At 41.1% G+C, this 12570-nt stretch overlaps 1 pseudogene; it reads right to left on the bottom strand.

Moving 5' to 3' along the window:
• Window positions 1–6370: 6370 nt before the first annotated feature.
• Window positions 6371–7575, bottom strand: LOC103635600 (transcription elongation factor 1 homolog; annotated as a pseudogene).
• Between the last annotated feature and the right edge of the window lie 4995 nt (window positions 7576–12570).

Below are 12570 nucleotides of genomic sequence, written 5' to 3' on the forward strand. Positions count from 1 at the left end.
CTCCGGCCAAACCGTTGACAGCGTCAACATACCAGCCCGAGAACTTGGGACTCGACTATGCACCCGGGCTATGACCAGTTCGCATGAGGGAACAACCAGACCGCCCAAAGCATCACGAAACACGCTAAGACCTCGAAGGAGTAAAACCACTCCTCCGAGGCCTCAGGGGCTACACCCGGCGTGTGCGCTCGCGCGAACCCACCGGAACGAAACGCAACCGAGAAAGGCCGGTCCCCTTGCAAAAAAGTGCGACAAAAGCCTCCAAGCGAGTATCAACACTCCCTTCGAGGCTCGGGGGCTACTGTCGGGGACCATAATTAGGGGTACCCCCAAGACTCCTAATCTCAGCTGGTAACCCCCATCAGCACAAAGCTGCAAAGGCCTGATGGGCACAATTAAGGTCAAGGCTCAGTCCGCTCAAGGGACACGATCTCGCTTCGCCCGAGCCCAGCCTCGGGTAAAGGCAGCCGACCTCGGAGGATTCGTGTCGCGCCCGAGGGCCCTCTCAAGCAACGGACACACCTTCGGCCCGCCCGAGGCCCAGTCTTCGCAGAGAAGCAACCTTGGCCAGATCGCCACGCCAACCGACCGAATCGCAGGAGCATTTAATGCAAGGGTCGCCTGACACCTTATCCTGACGCGCGCTCTTCAGTCGACAGAGCCGAAGTGACCGCAGTCACTTCGCCGCTCCACTGACCGGCCTGACAAGAAAACAGCGCCGCCTGTGTCGCTCCGACTGCTGTGCCACTCGACAGAGTGAGGCTGACAGCAGCTAATTCCAGCCTCGGACGCCATAGGAAGCTCCGCCTCGCCCGACCCCAACGCTCGGACTCAGCCTCGGCTCCGGAAGACGACGAACTCCGCCTTGCCCGACCCTAGGGCTCGGACTCAGCCTCGGCTCCGGACGACGACGAACTCCGCCCCGCCCGACCCCAGGGCTCGGCCACAGCCTCGGCTCCGAACGACGATGGACTCCACCTCGCCCGACCCCAGGGCTCGGACTCAACCTCGACCTCGGAAGACGGGCTCCGCCTCGCCCGACCCCAGGGCTCGGACTCAGCCTCGACCTCGGAAGACGGACTCGACCTCGACCTCGGAGGAGCCTCCGCCTCGCCCGACCTAGGGCTCGGACCGACCACGTCACAGGGGGCGCCATCATTACCCTACCCCTAGCTAGCTCAGGCTACGGGGAACAAGACCGACGTCCCATCTGGTTCGCCCCGGTAAACAAATAATGATGGCGCCCCGCGTGCTCCATGACGATGGCGGCTCTCAGCCCCTTACGAAAGCAAGGAGACGTCGGCAAGGACTCGACAGCCCCGACAGCTGTCCTTCCGCAGGGCTCCAGCTCTCCTCCGACGGCCACGACATCACATGAACAGGGTGTCAAAACCTCTCCGACTGCCACGACGGCATATACTTAGGGATCTAGCTCCTCTCTGCTAGACACGTTAGCACATTGCTACACCCCCATTGTACACCTGGACCCTCTCCTTATGCCTATAAAAGGAAGGTCTAGGGCTCTCGTACGAGAAGGTTGGCCGCGCGGGAGGATGGGCCGACGCACAAGGCTCTCCCACACGAACGCTTGTAACCCCCTACTGCAAGCGCACCCGACCTGGGCGCAGGGCAACACGAAGGCCGCGAGTTTCCCCTTTGCCTGTTTCTTCCCCCCTTCGTGCTCCGCCTCGCGCCGACCCATCTGGGCTAGGGCACGCGGCGACAATTTACTCGTCGGTCCAGGGACCCCCCGGGGTCGAAACGCCGACACATGTGTAATTGGCAAAGGGATTTTGTTGACCTGGTACACACTTCGCTATTGACTGACAAGATATTTCTTCTGGTTCCAAGACAATATTTGAGTCTTCAGTTACCTTTGTTTCCAGACGGTTCACTTACAGCGATCTACGGTTGGTTACTAAAACAGCCTTTAGCGTTAGTGCTGGGGATTGGGCCTTCAATGTTAGTTCCAAGACTAAGATATTTCGTAGTTGCTAAAACAGCCTTTAACGTTAGTGCTGGGGATTGGGCCTTCAGCGTTAGTTCCAAGACAAGATATTTCTTCTGGTTAAGACAATATTCTGACATAGCATCTATGAAGAATCTATTATCATACCTGAATTGCCATTCAGGTTAGCGCTGGAGATTGGGCCGGACCAGTCCGGCTTAAGCCCATCGTTCTTCGTGCCAAACGGGTTCGGGCCAGGAAAGCCTAAAATTTTTTGGGGCCGTACTGTGCTAGTCTAAAGTGTAAAAATAGTGGCCCAGTCTGCCCCTAAACCACGTCGTGCCTTCGTTGGACTGTGCCGGCCCAAATCCGGCCCGTATATTTGACCACATAAAATCAAAATATTACAACTATATAAAGTTCATAGCTTACTAAATTAAATATATTAAACAATTCTAGCATCATTTGATCACATAAACTCTAAATATAATAACAATATAAAGTCAATATCTTACTAAATTAAAGAAATTGAATAAATTGGGCTTAATCCGTGTCGGCCCAAGTCCGGCCTGTATATTTGACCACATAAAATCAATATATTACAATTATATGAAGTTCATAGCTTACTAAATTAAAGATATTAAACAATTCTAGCATCATTTGATCACATAAACTCTAAATATAATAACAATATAAAGTCAATATCTTACTAAATTAAAGAAATTAAATAGATTGGGCTTAATTGGGTCGTGTCAGGCCTAAGTCCGGCCCATCTAGGCGGGTCGTGCAGGGGCCCGACGGGCCGGAAATTGAGGCCCGACCCAAGCCCGCCTTCGGGTCATGCTAGCCTGGCCTATATTATTTCATGTCGGGCCATGCTTTGGTCTCCTATTTTTGGACCATGCTCGTGTTGGCCCAAAAAGCCCGACCCATATTCCTAGCACTAATTCAGGTGACGGCAATGAAGGTTGGATGATTTTACTGAATAAGGTTGGATGATTTTACTGAATATCGTGTTCAGATATCAGAAAATGATATCGAACCACTTTGCAAAACTTTTGGAGGTAAACCAATTAAATTATAAAACATTAACTTTGTTGTTTACGGATGTCATGTGCAAAATTTGAAATGGTTCAGATATCAGAAAATGATATCGAACCACTTTGCAAAACTTTTGGAGGTCACCAATTAAACTATAAAACATTAACTTCGTTGTTTAAAACTGATGCACAGATGTCATGTGCAAAATTTGAAATTGTGCTGGTACCTGTAATTACAAATTTCACTTCATAGAGCACAAAAGTTCAAATTCACAATATCTTTTTGCTATGACCCACTAGTATGTTTTTTCGTAACGTATAAGAATAAGATCGTTACAAAGTTTAATTGCAAACAAAAAGAACGATTTTTATTGCAATAAAAAATAGAATGCTAACACATGTTGTCGTGGAATCATTCAATCCTCTTTACCACCAAGTCGACCATGAGATGAGATGACAACCTCGCAACAATCGCTACCATATTACACCAAGAACATCTAGTGTCATTCAAGCAAATCACTCATTACATTATACTAGAAATGCTCACTTACCATAGAAGATAAACAATATCAACCACTAGCAAGGACACCAAGTGCCACTCAAGCAAATCACTCATTGAACTATACCAGAAATGCTCACTCACTATAGAGAATGGACAATATCAACCATTAATGACTTAGAGGATACTAGTATAGACCGTTCTAACGCTACGATCCCATGGAGAGGAGGGGGCCGACAAAGACGGCGGCACGAGGGGAAGGGTTAACGGCTCTGGCGGTGATGACGCGAGTGATAGGGATAGGGTGGGGGATGTGGGGGAGAGGGGAGGGGAGGCTATGGGCGGTGGAGTCGCGAGGAGGGGGAGAGGAAGGGATGATGGATGATCCAAATAATAGTATCTGTTGGATTTGCGTAAGGGAGATGAGGTCATCCAGCGATCTGAACCGTTGGTTTTAATGGTGTGTTAAGTATAGGTGCAATTTGTTTGGTGGATTTTGTGACGGTTATAGGTTTGGGATGATTTTGTTGAGTGGGTTTTCAAAGTTTAAACAAGTGAATTATATAGTGGTATAGACTAAGCCACTTAAAACATGGACACAAAGTCCCCTTGGCCACAAGCATCCCCAATCAACTCGATCACTCAGTATTTAGAGAGAGAAAACTAGGCGTCAATAGCTTTTCAGTCTTCACTCAAAATTTTGAGTCCATAAGCCATATAAATTCTGGCCTTCTTTTCCAACTCCTAATGGTCAATCAATATAATCAAATCACATGCATACACTTTCCATTTCAGAATTTTTGGCCATCGTTTACACGTCCAACAGAGTTATCTTGTTCAAAAATCCAGCCAAGTGCTCAGAAATTCTGAGCAAGACTCCCCAATTCAATAAAAAACAATCATAACTTCTTCACCTGAACTGTTTGAATGACCTTAGACTTTCCGAAAAGCTTGTTCAAAGGAATACACCATCCACTTAAATAATTGATGCAAAATGCAATGGATCGACCTAGAATTCCGATCCAATATCCATCCCGCAACTAGGTGCATATCGAGAAACCTTTTTTTCTAAAGCAAACCAACTTTAAAATATCTACAATGTATGATCAACATCTTTAAGCCTTAGTCATCATTCGGAAACCATCTTAAAGGCTTCTGTCTCAACTTACAACCACCACTCGATTTTAGCAACCTATTCAAAACTAGATTGGTCAAGTGCCACTAGATGACCAATGTATAAACAAGTTTGCCTCTCTTAATAGTATGGTTACCTGCTTTAAATTCTATCATATACTTCTCTATGCAAGATTTGATTGGTGAAATACAACTATCTACAAATATAGTTTTGTCTTGTGTGTTCTATTTCATCTCATACGGCGGTGATGACACACAAGCATCCAACATCCGCCAAAACCACGTGTAATTAAAACAAATCAACACTTGGCATGATCATTCGTAGATGATATGACATCACATGGCTTTATTGGTTCATCAAATATAACTTCGCTTTCTCTTAACAGATGCACCTAGTCTCTCAACGTCAAGTTTTTGCTTTAGCTTTATCACCACACTGTCCATCATACCCCAAGCCTCTAATTTACCCTTCACACTAGTAACTTGGCTCTTCGTAGCCAAACCAGGTCTTTTGACCTTCTCCATCTAGCCACTTGATCTTATGTCATGTCTCATATGCGATAAGCTCCTTGAACCGTGCTAGTTAAATATTGCAACAAATTCAAGCAACTTCACCAATATAGCTCAAGTTGCTCACACTAGTGTACTTATGAACTAATCATCCGTGTCTCACATCAAATACATGTTAGTCCATATATGTTGTCATTCAATTAACAAACCAAACTAGGGACTTTATATGCCATTTTAGAAAATACAATAATGAAAATGGATAGTCAGTATTGGTATAAATTATATTCCCACATTTCAGCCTTTTCATTTTTTGTACCTATTTCTTAGGTAAATTCTCCCAACTACATTTAAAAAGGGTTCGTTGTCGAGAACTGAAAAATAAATAAAGCTTGATTAAATGGATTGGTAATCCAAAACCAAAAATAAAGAAAGATTGATTTTCCCTACTTCTTCCTCTAAAGAGATAATATTAAATAATTGAGTTATACTCTTTCCGTCCTAAATTATAATTTGTTTGGCTTGCTCGTCCTATTCAATTTTCTTGCGAAAAATTCAAAATCATATTTAAAGTATATTATATGCTACACAATATCACGTCAAAAATTAATAATAATTATGATTTTTTAAATAAGACAAGTCTATTAAATTTGAGGTAAAAAAGTTAAACGAATTATAAATTGGAACAGAAGAGTATTATATAAGGGGGGTTGTTTAGAAGGAATGGTTGAAGACGTCTTTTATGTACGGGAGAATCTTTTAAGGTGTGGTACTAAAATATAGTAGAAAATATAGATAAGGGAATATATCAACGGGATGATTGGAAATAGCGTAAAGCAGCTATACCTGCTGCTGCTTATTTTCTACTACGAAGAATACACTAAGAATACACTGATCGGTTTATGATGCGTACAGTCTTGATCTCGATCTCCGAGTCTCCACTCCAGCAATGTGCACAAGAAATAAACGACTTGATGAAAAACTAATGAGCGGTACTCCAGGTGCCAAAGCTGCCAAGTGCCATCCAATGATCCAAAGCTCAGCCTCCAAACCGAAACTGCTTTCAGCGTTGAATGAACTGAAAACAATTCTACCTATGAATATCTTTAGCTGCAAATTATATTCTGGTTGCATTTGCTCTACAAAGCCCTTAAAATGAACTGGATGACCCCTGTATTGTCGGCGCAACAGCGGCCATCTGGTTGACTGTAGCATAATTCTCTTTGTCCTGAGAAGACCCAATGAATGAACAACCCTTGCTTGAAAACAATCTCACAGAAAAACGCCGATACACCATCTGGGATGAGCGTTAGGATAGGTACACACATAGCCACTTATAAGGTTGTCCATACATGTATAGTACAAACTTTTTGTAGTTCTGTAAGTACTAGATAAGGTGCCTACTGGCATATCAGTCAGCCACTACGTTATTCCAAGCCATGGCTGACTATGGGCTATGGCATTCGAGAATACCAGCACATTACATTACGATTGTAGGTAACAGTTTCATCCGCATGGGGCAAGCTCACGCATCATCGTCGCCTTCAACAGTGTTAACACGTTCACACTCATCAATCCATTCACTATATCTGTGAGGAAAAGAAAAGGATTCCAGCTCAGTTCCAGTTGAGGATAAACATCACAGATTTTTCACTAATTTGCAAAGATTGACATGATTGACTTACATATCAATAGGCTCAGTGAGTGCTGCAAGAAAAGACATCACGTAAAACAATTAGTAATTAAAATAAACATAAAGAAATACTTCTTAACATTTAATTCTACTATTACCTATGTATAGTGTTCTATCCAGTTTTAATTTTGATGTGATGAAGTTTTTGACACATTCTATGATATCACATGATCAAGAACTATCATGGTCAAATGAATTACACAGGGAACAGACAACCCACAAAGTCCATTATTAGCAAGACAAGACTACAAGATGAAATGGGAATGGTTCTGCAGTTTGTAGGCTATGTTCTGTTCCCAGGTACCATGAAAAATTTCACGTTGCCTTGTCCATCAGCCCAATAATAAGAAAACGAGTTCACGAGTTGTTTGGGACCAAACTTTCTTCGATGCAAATTAGTACAGTTCATAGAAGTGAAATTAGGAGCAACCAGTACAATTTTATACATAGGTTTGGCATACCATTAATAGTTGTGCTGAAGTTTTCCTGACAGATTCTACAAGATGCTTCGCCAATCAGATTCTTCATGTCACTGGATAAAAGAGAGAAATCAAGTAAAAAATTCTGAATGTGATACTAAATCTAGCATCAAAAGCTAAACAGAAAAGCTTGGAAAATGATACTCACATTCGGCACTCAAAACTACTCCCGTGGTTGCAAATGGGCAGGAAAATACAGTGTCAAGCTTGTCCATCCGCTTCTTAGGAGGTGGCTTAGCAGCTGACTTTCTCTTCCCCATGGTTCAGCTTCTTTTCTTCCTTCAAACCAACCCAAATTACAGTAATTAAGTCTCCTAAACAACCTTGAGATGTACAGACATATTCAGTTGTAGCTGTAAGTAACAAGCCACAAGGCAACAATACACACAACAGATGCATACAATGACTCCACTGCAACAGATGCATACAATGAAGTCTACTGTAATCTGTGTGGTGGCTAATACATACTAGTAGCAAGCGTGCACCCTTGGGCACGCTCTGTTACGTATTTGAGTTACTTTACAATAAACGATGATGTGCAAATTACGTAAACATTATAGGGAATTTTTTTGTGTGATACTTATTATATAAGAGAGTTATTATAGAAGACATAGCTTAGGATGTGGTGGAGAAAACAATCAAAACATCGAGCACCTTCATAAACGACATCTCAGCCGTTATCCTTAGGAACCGCAAGATCCAAATAGATGCAAATACACATATATACTCGTAACTAAATCAGATCCAAATAGCTTAGGTTAGGGTTCGGACAGGGGCGGGCCCAGCAAAGGACATGCATGTGTAAAAAATGGAAGCTAGGAGCCATAATACATGCGCGCTCTTGTAATTGGGTTAGATCCGAATACAGATAGCTCAAATTAGGGTTCGGGCGCTCGGTTTCGCGCAGCAGGAAGGACCGAGAAGGGGTGCGCATACCTGGCTGGTGCTCGTCGGCGGCGAAGAGGCGGCAAAGGGACCTGCGAAGACCTGGGCACCTGGAGAAGGGCGGCGGCGACGACGGTCACCCAGCTGTCGCCGAGAGCGAGCGAAAGATAGAGGGAGGGCCGGAGGGGACGTGGGTCGCGGGGCATTTCTTCTTCTTATTAAAACCTACACGGGATTGCTGCTTGGAAAGCGATCCACGGAAAACATTTCGCAGAAAGGTCCTTGGATTTGTAGAAAAACAACCCGCCATCACCTGTACTGTACAAAATGTCAATGACCGGGTTATAGCACCCTAGTTATTCATCTCCGTACCTATCCTCGTATTCATTATGGGTGAAAAACTCATCTCATATTCAAGTATTGTATGAACCTATTAATAATCTAAAATAAATTTTAATTTATGACGGAGGGAGTAGGTGTTAGTGCAAACACATAGATAATAAGCCCATGTTTTTAATCACTATAAGCTCATAAAGTTTTATGAAAATTTTTCCTGGAATTTGTCACATACCATCCATTTGGTTTAACGTATTTTAACTAACTATTATATGTTTGGTTCGTCTGGTTTGGATGATTTCTCACTTTGCTAGCTGCGGTGGACTGGTGGTAAAGTGAACCAGGAACAAGTTGATTTCAAATATATAGTTTTGGTTTGATTTTATGGCACTTCTTGGTGTTTTGTTTCAGTTACCATTGATGGTTAAATTTTTTTTATTTTAACTTTTTTTGAATTTGATCTTCATTTCATGTTGTACATGTAGGTAGTAATCCCATCAGATGGCTATTTGAAAGGTGTGAGAGACTTTTGTTCTAAACACAACGTTTTGATGATTGCTGATGAGATCCAATTTGGCGTAACTAGAACTGGTAAAATGCTGGCATGTGATTGGGAAAACAAATAGCTGACATGGTGGTTTCTTTTCTACTACACTCTTGTTTATTAACTATACTCATTACGTAAGTATCTGTTGGTCACTTCCCCATTTTGCTTCAGAGTATGCAACCACACTTATGGTTTCAAGTTGTCTTTGCTCTACAGATTCTGTGTTGGAGTTATTCCAGTCAGTGCAGTTCTTGCAGACAAGGATGTCATGCTGTGTATCAGACCATGGGAACATGGAAGGTATGACTAAATCTCTATACTTTTCTCTGCTCTCTTTTCTTCTTTCCAACTTTTCTCCGCTTCGGGCTAGTTTGGGAACTCCATTTTTTCAAGTAATTTCTATTTTCCTATGGTAAAATGAACTAATTTCTCTTGAAAATGAAAATACTTTGAAAAAATAAGGTTCCAAACTAGCCCTTCAAGGTTTTCCAATCAAAGAAAAAAATGCTTACGTGCTGACGTCAAAACTTGGAATTAGGGGCATGTTGATGTTCAAATTGAAGCATCAAAGAACCATATTGATTCTCTTGCAAAGTGCCGCCGGCCAACAGCAGCATCCAAGATTGTCTTCTTTTTTTTTTGCGAAAGAGCCTTTAGCCGAGTTCGATAAGTGGTCTAAGTAACACTCCTCAGATTCTGGGTTAGACCTCCGTGGGAACGAATTTCAGCTGTGGTTAAAAAATCATCTCGACTGTCTCACGCCAAAGCACAGCTCTAAGGCTTAACCCCGGTCTCATTCTCATATGGGCTTCGATGCCGCTGTCGGGTTTTCTCAATCCTGTGTGAGAAATTTTTCTTTATACAATACTCGGGGCTATCTTATCCCGTAGATCGATTTTTTTAATTTTTTTCTTAATATATTCTTTTTTTGTCTCTACGGAGTGAACTAATTTAGATAAAGTTTGTGTTAAATCGCTAACAGGTTGCTTTTACTGTATTTACCCCATCTTTGATGTTCGCCAGCCTCGCACAGACAGTCACCCTCGCTGGCGTCGTTTCTTTATGAATAGTAGGATGTATGCATCATTATGTATGATTTAATCATAGCCTCAAGGAAGGACTGAACGGTCTGAAAGTATCCTCAGTTCATAAATATATGACACCGTTGACTTTTTTAAAAACTTTGACCACTCGTCTTATTCAAAAAATAAAGAGTTGCCATTTATTTTATCACTTAGTTTATGTTTGACTTAAAATTTTATTTTTTTTAAATAAATATTTTGAATAAGAGAGTGACTATTTTTTTTAAAAGTCAATGGTGTCATATATTTGCGAACGGAGTTAATGCTTGTTTGTAGCTGCTTAAGTGCCATATGAACTTATGAACACAACACGCACCTTTTGTTCTTCAGGTGTTTATGACAGTTAAGCCCTGTTTGGTTAGAGAGACTGATCTTTAGTCTCTGATTTTTACTCCCTATTTTGCCAAACGAATGACTGAATTAGGACTAATTGGCTTTAGTCTTTATAGGCTCTCACATGAGTGCTAAAAAGGACCAAATCACAACATTTACTCTAATTGTCCTTGCCTTGCCTAGAAAACTAGCGTCATACACAAAAACAAGAAAATGGATATTTTAGTATTTATGTGTTGTATTTAATGTATTTAGAATCTGTTTTACAACCAAACAAAGTAGTGACTAAACTTTAGTCTATGACTAATGGAGTCAAACGGGGCCTTAATATAGCGATCACATTCATGATTCATGGCATTCTGGGTTGGACAGCTTGCAACATCTTGAAGCCACTGTAGCCCTTTAGGTCCTTGGTCATGGCCTTCTGCTCAGCAGGTTCAGTTTCATCGGTGGACGTTCATGTTCCGTTCCTCTTCATTCAATCTTCATACATATCAACGTCGAGTTGATGCAGAACACAAACAGTAATGGCCTCTACTGACGAATGCAGGAAACCTTGGAAACCTGCTACTGACGAATGCATGAGCATTTGCTGCTCATGCAGTCTCCTACTCGTCCTTGTCCATGGGAGGATCTTATTTCTCACGGGCCCCCTCATGCCCTCGGTCTGTGTGGATACAAAGCGCAAAATATCAACGATGTCCTATTGCTGTATGTTGAAATCAGATCTAGCGGCTGAGATTTAATATAATAATAATATAGACATATTGGAAGATCAGCTTTGCTCCCTACACTATATATATAGTAATTGCATATCTCCCTAATAAGGGGGTTTGGTTGACTAATTCTTTAATCCATTTTAGTCACTAAATTGTCGAACACATGGACTAAAAAAGGTATTATCTCTATTTTAGTTTCTGTGATTAGCAATTTAGGGACTAAAATGGAGGGACAAAAAATTAGTCCCTAGAAGCCAAACACCCTCTAAATATCGAACAATCTATAGCAATATAAAAAGTCATGCAACATATAAAACATGTGTAGAAGTTACTAAACAACAAATAAGAATATAATATCTAACTAAAAACAAGCGATTAGGATTATCTAAAAGACATTCTTTAGCATAAAATCTAAAAAAGAATAATTCATATTTGAAGTCTAGAAAAAAAATTCGATACAAAAAATTAACATGGAATCAAGAAATTAGAAAAATATTTCTGGTTTGCTAGATTTATTTATTTGGGTCAGATACATAAAAATCAAATTGTAGTTTCTCATTCCTGATTTCTACATCCTGATATTATGTAAGGCATATTATTTCTGTTTTAGCTATGGGAAATAGAAAAAAGATTGATATAGTATATGTATAGGACCAAATAAATTTGGAATGAAAACTCTAACGCCTACAAAGCCAATTTTTGGTGACTTTAACAGCGAACGGGTTAACTAAATAACATTTTTTCACTATATCATCACCTGATTCAACGGAAATCCCACTGAGGACCCCCAAAACGACGGATCAGGCAAATCGGCTTCCACACTAAGCGCGCACAAACGACGCAAAATAAACGCTCTAAACAGATGGAGGTCGAAGCATAAACCACAGGAAATCGCAAGAAGAACATGAAGACAACAAAACACAAAAGAAATAATTTACGATATTTTTAGGATCGAATCTCGTCTTGGTTGGTGGAAGGACTCGGCAATGCGAATGTAATAGTCTACTAGTCATATGTCTGTGCATTGTTACGGTTTTTACATATATGACATATGATAAATTTTGTTTTAATAAATCACAAAATATATGGTTCAAACACTAACTTATACATAATTTCAACTTAGTTTTTACATAAACTCTTCTATCATAATAGTAGAGAAGAGATTATAGGAGTGCATGCTGATTCAAAAAAATATAGGGGTTTTTTGAAAAAATTGACGCGGAACGGCAGTTGATATTGTGCTTTAATATAGTAAAGAAAAGAAGCGCTTAAAGACAATTTTTAGATAACATAAGAAAAAGAAAAGGATGTGGAAAATACTTAACCGTGTCATTTTTAGAGATAGTCTAATTTACCTTTCACCTCTAA

The sequence above is a fragment of the Zea mays genome, chromosome 8 (genome assembly GCF_902167145.1).
Source record: "Zea mays cultivar B73 chromosome 8, Zm-B73-REFERENCE-NAM-5.0, whole genome shotgun sequence".
In the NCBI taxonomy this organism is placed as follows: domain Eukaryota; kingdom Viridiplantae; phylum Streptophyta; class Magnoliopsida; order Poales; family Poaceae; genus Zea; species Zea mays.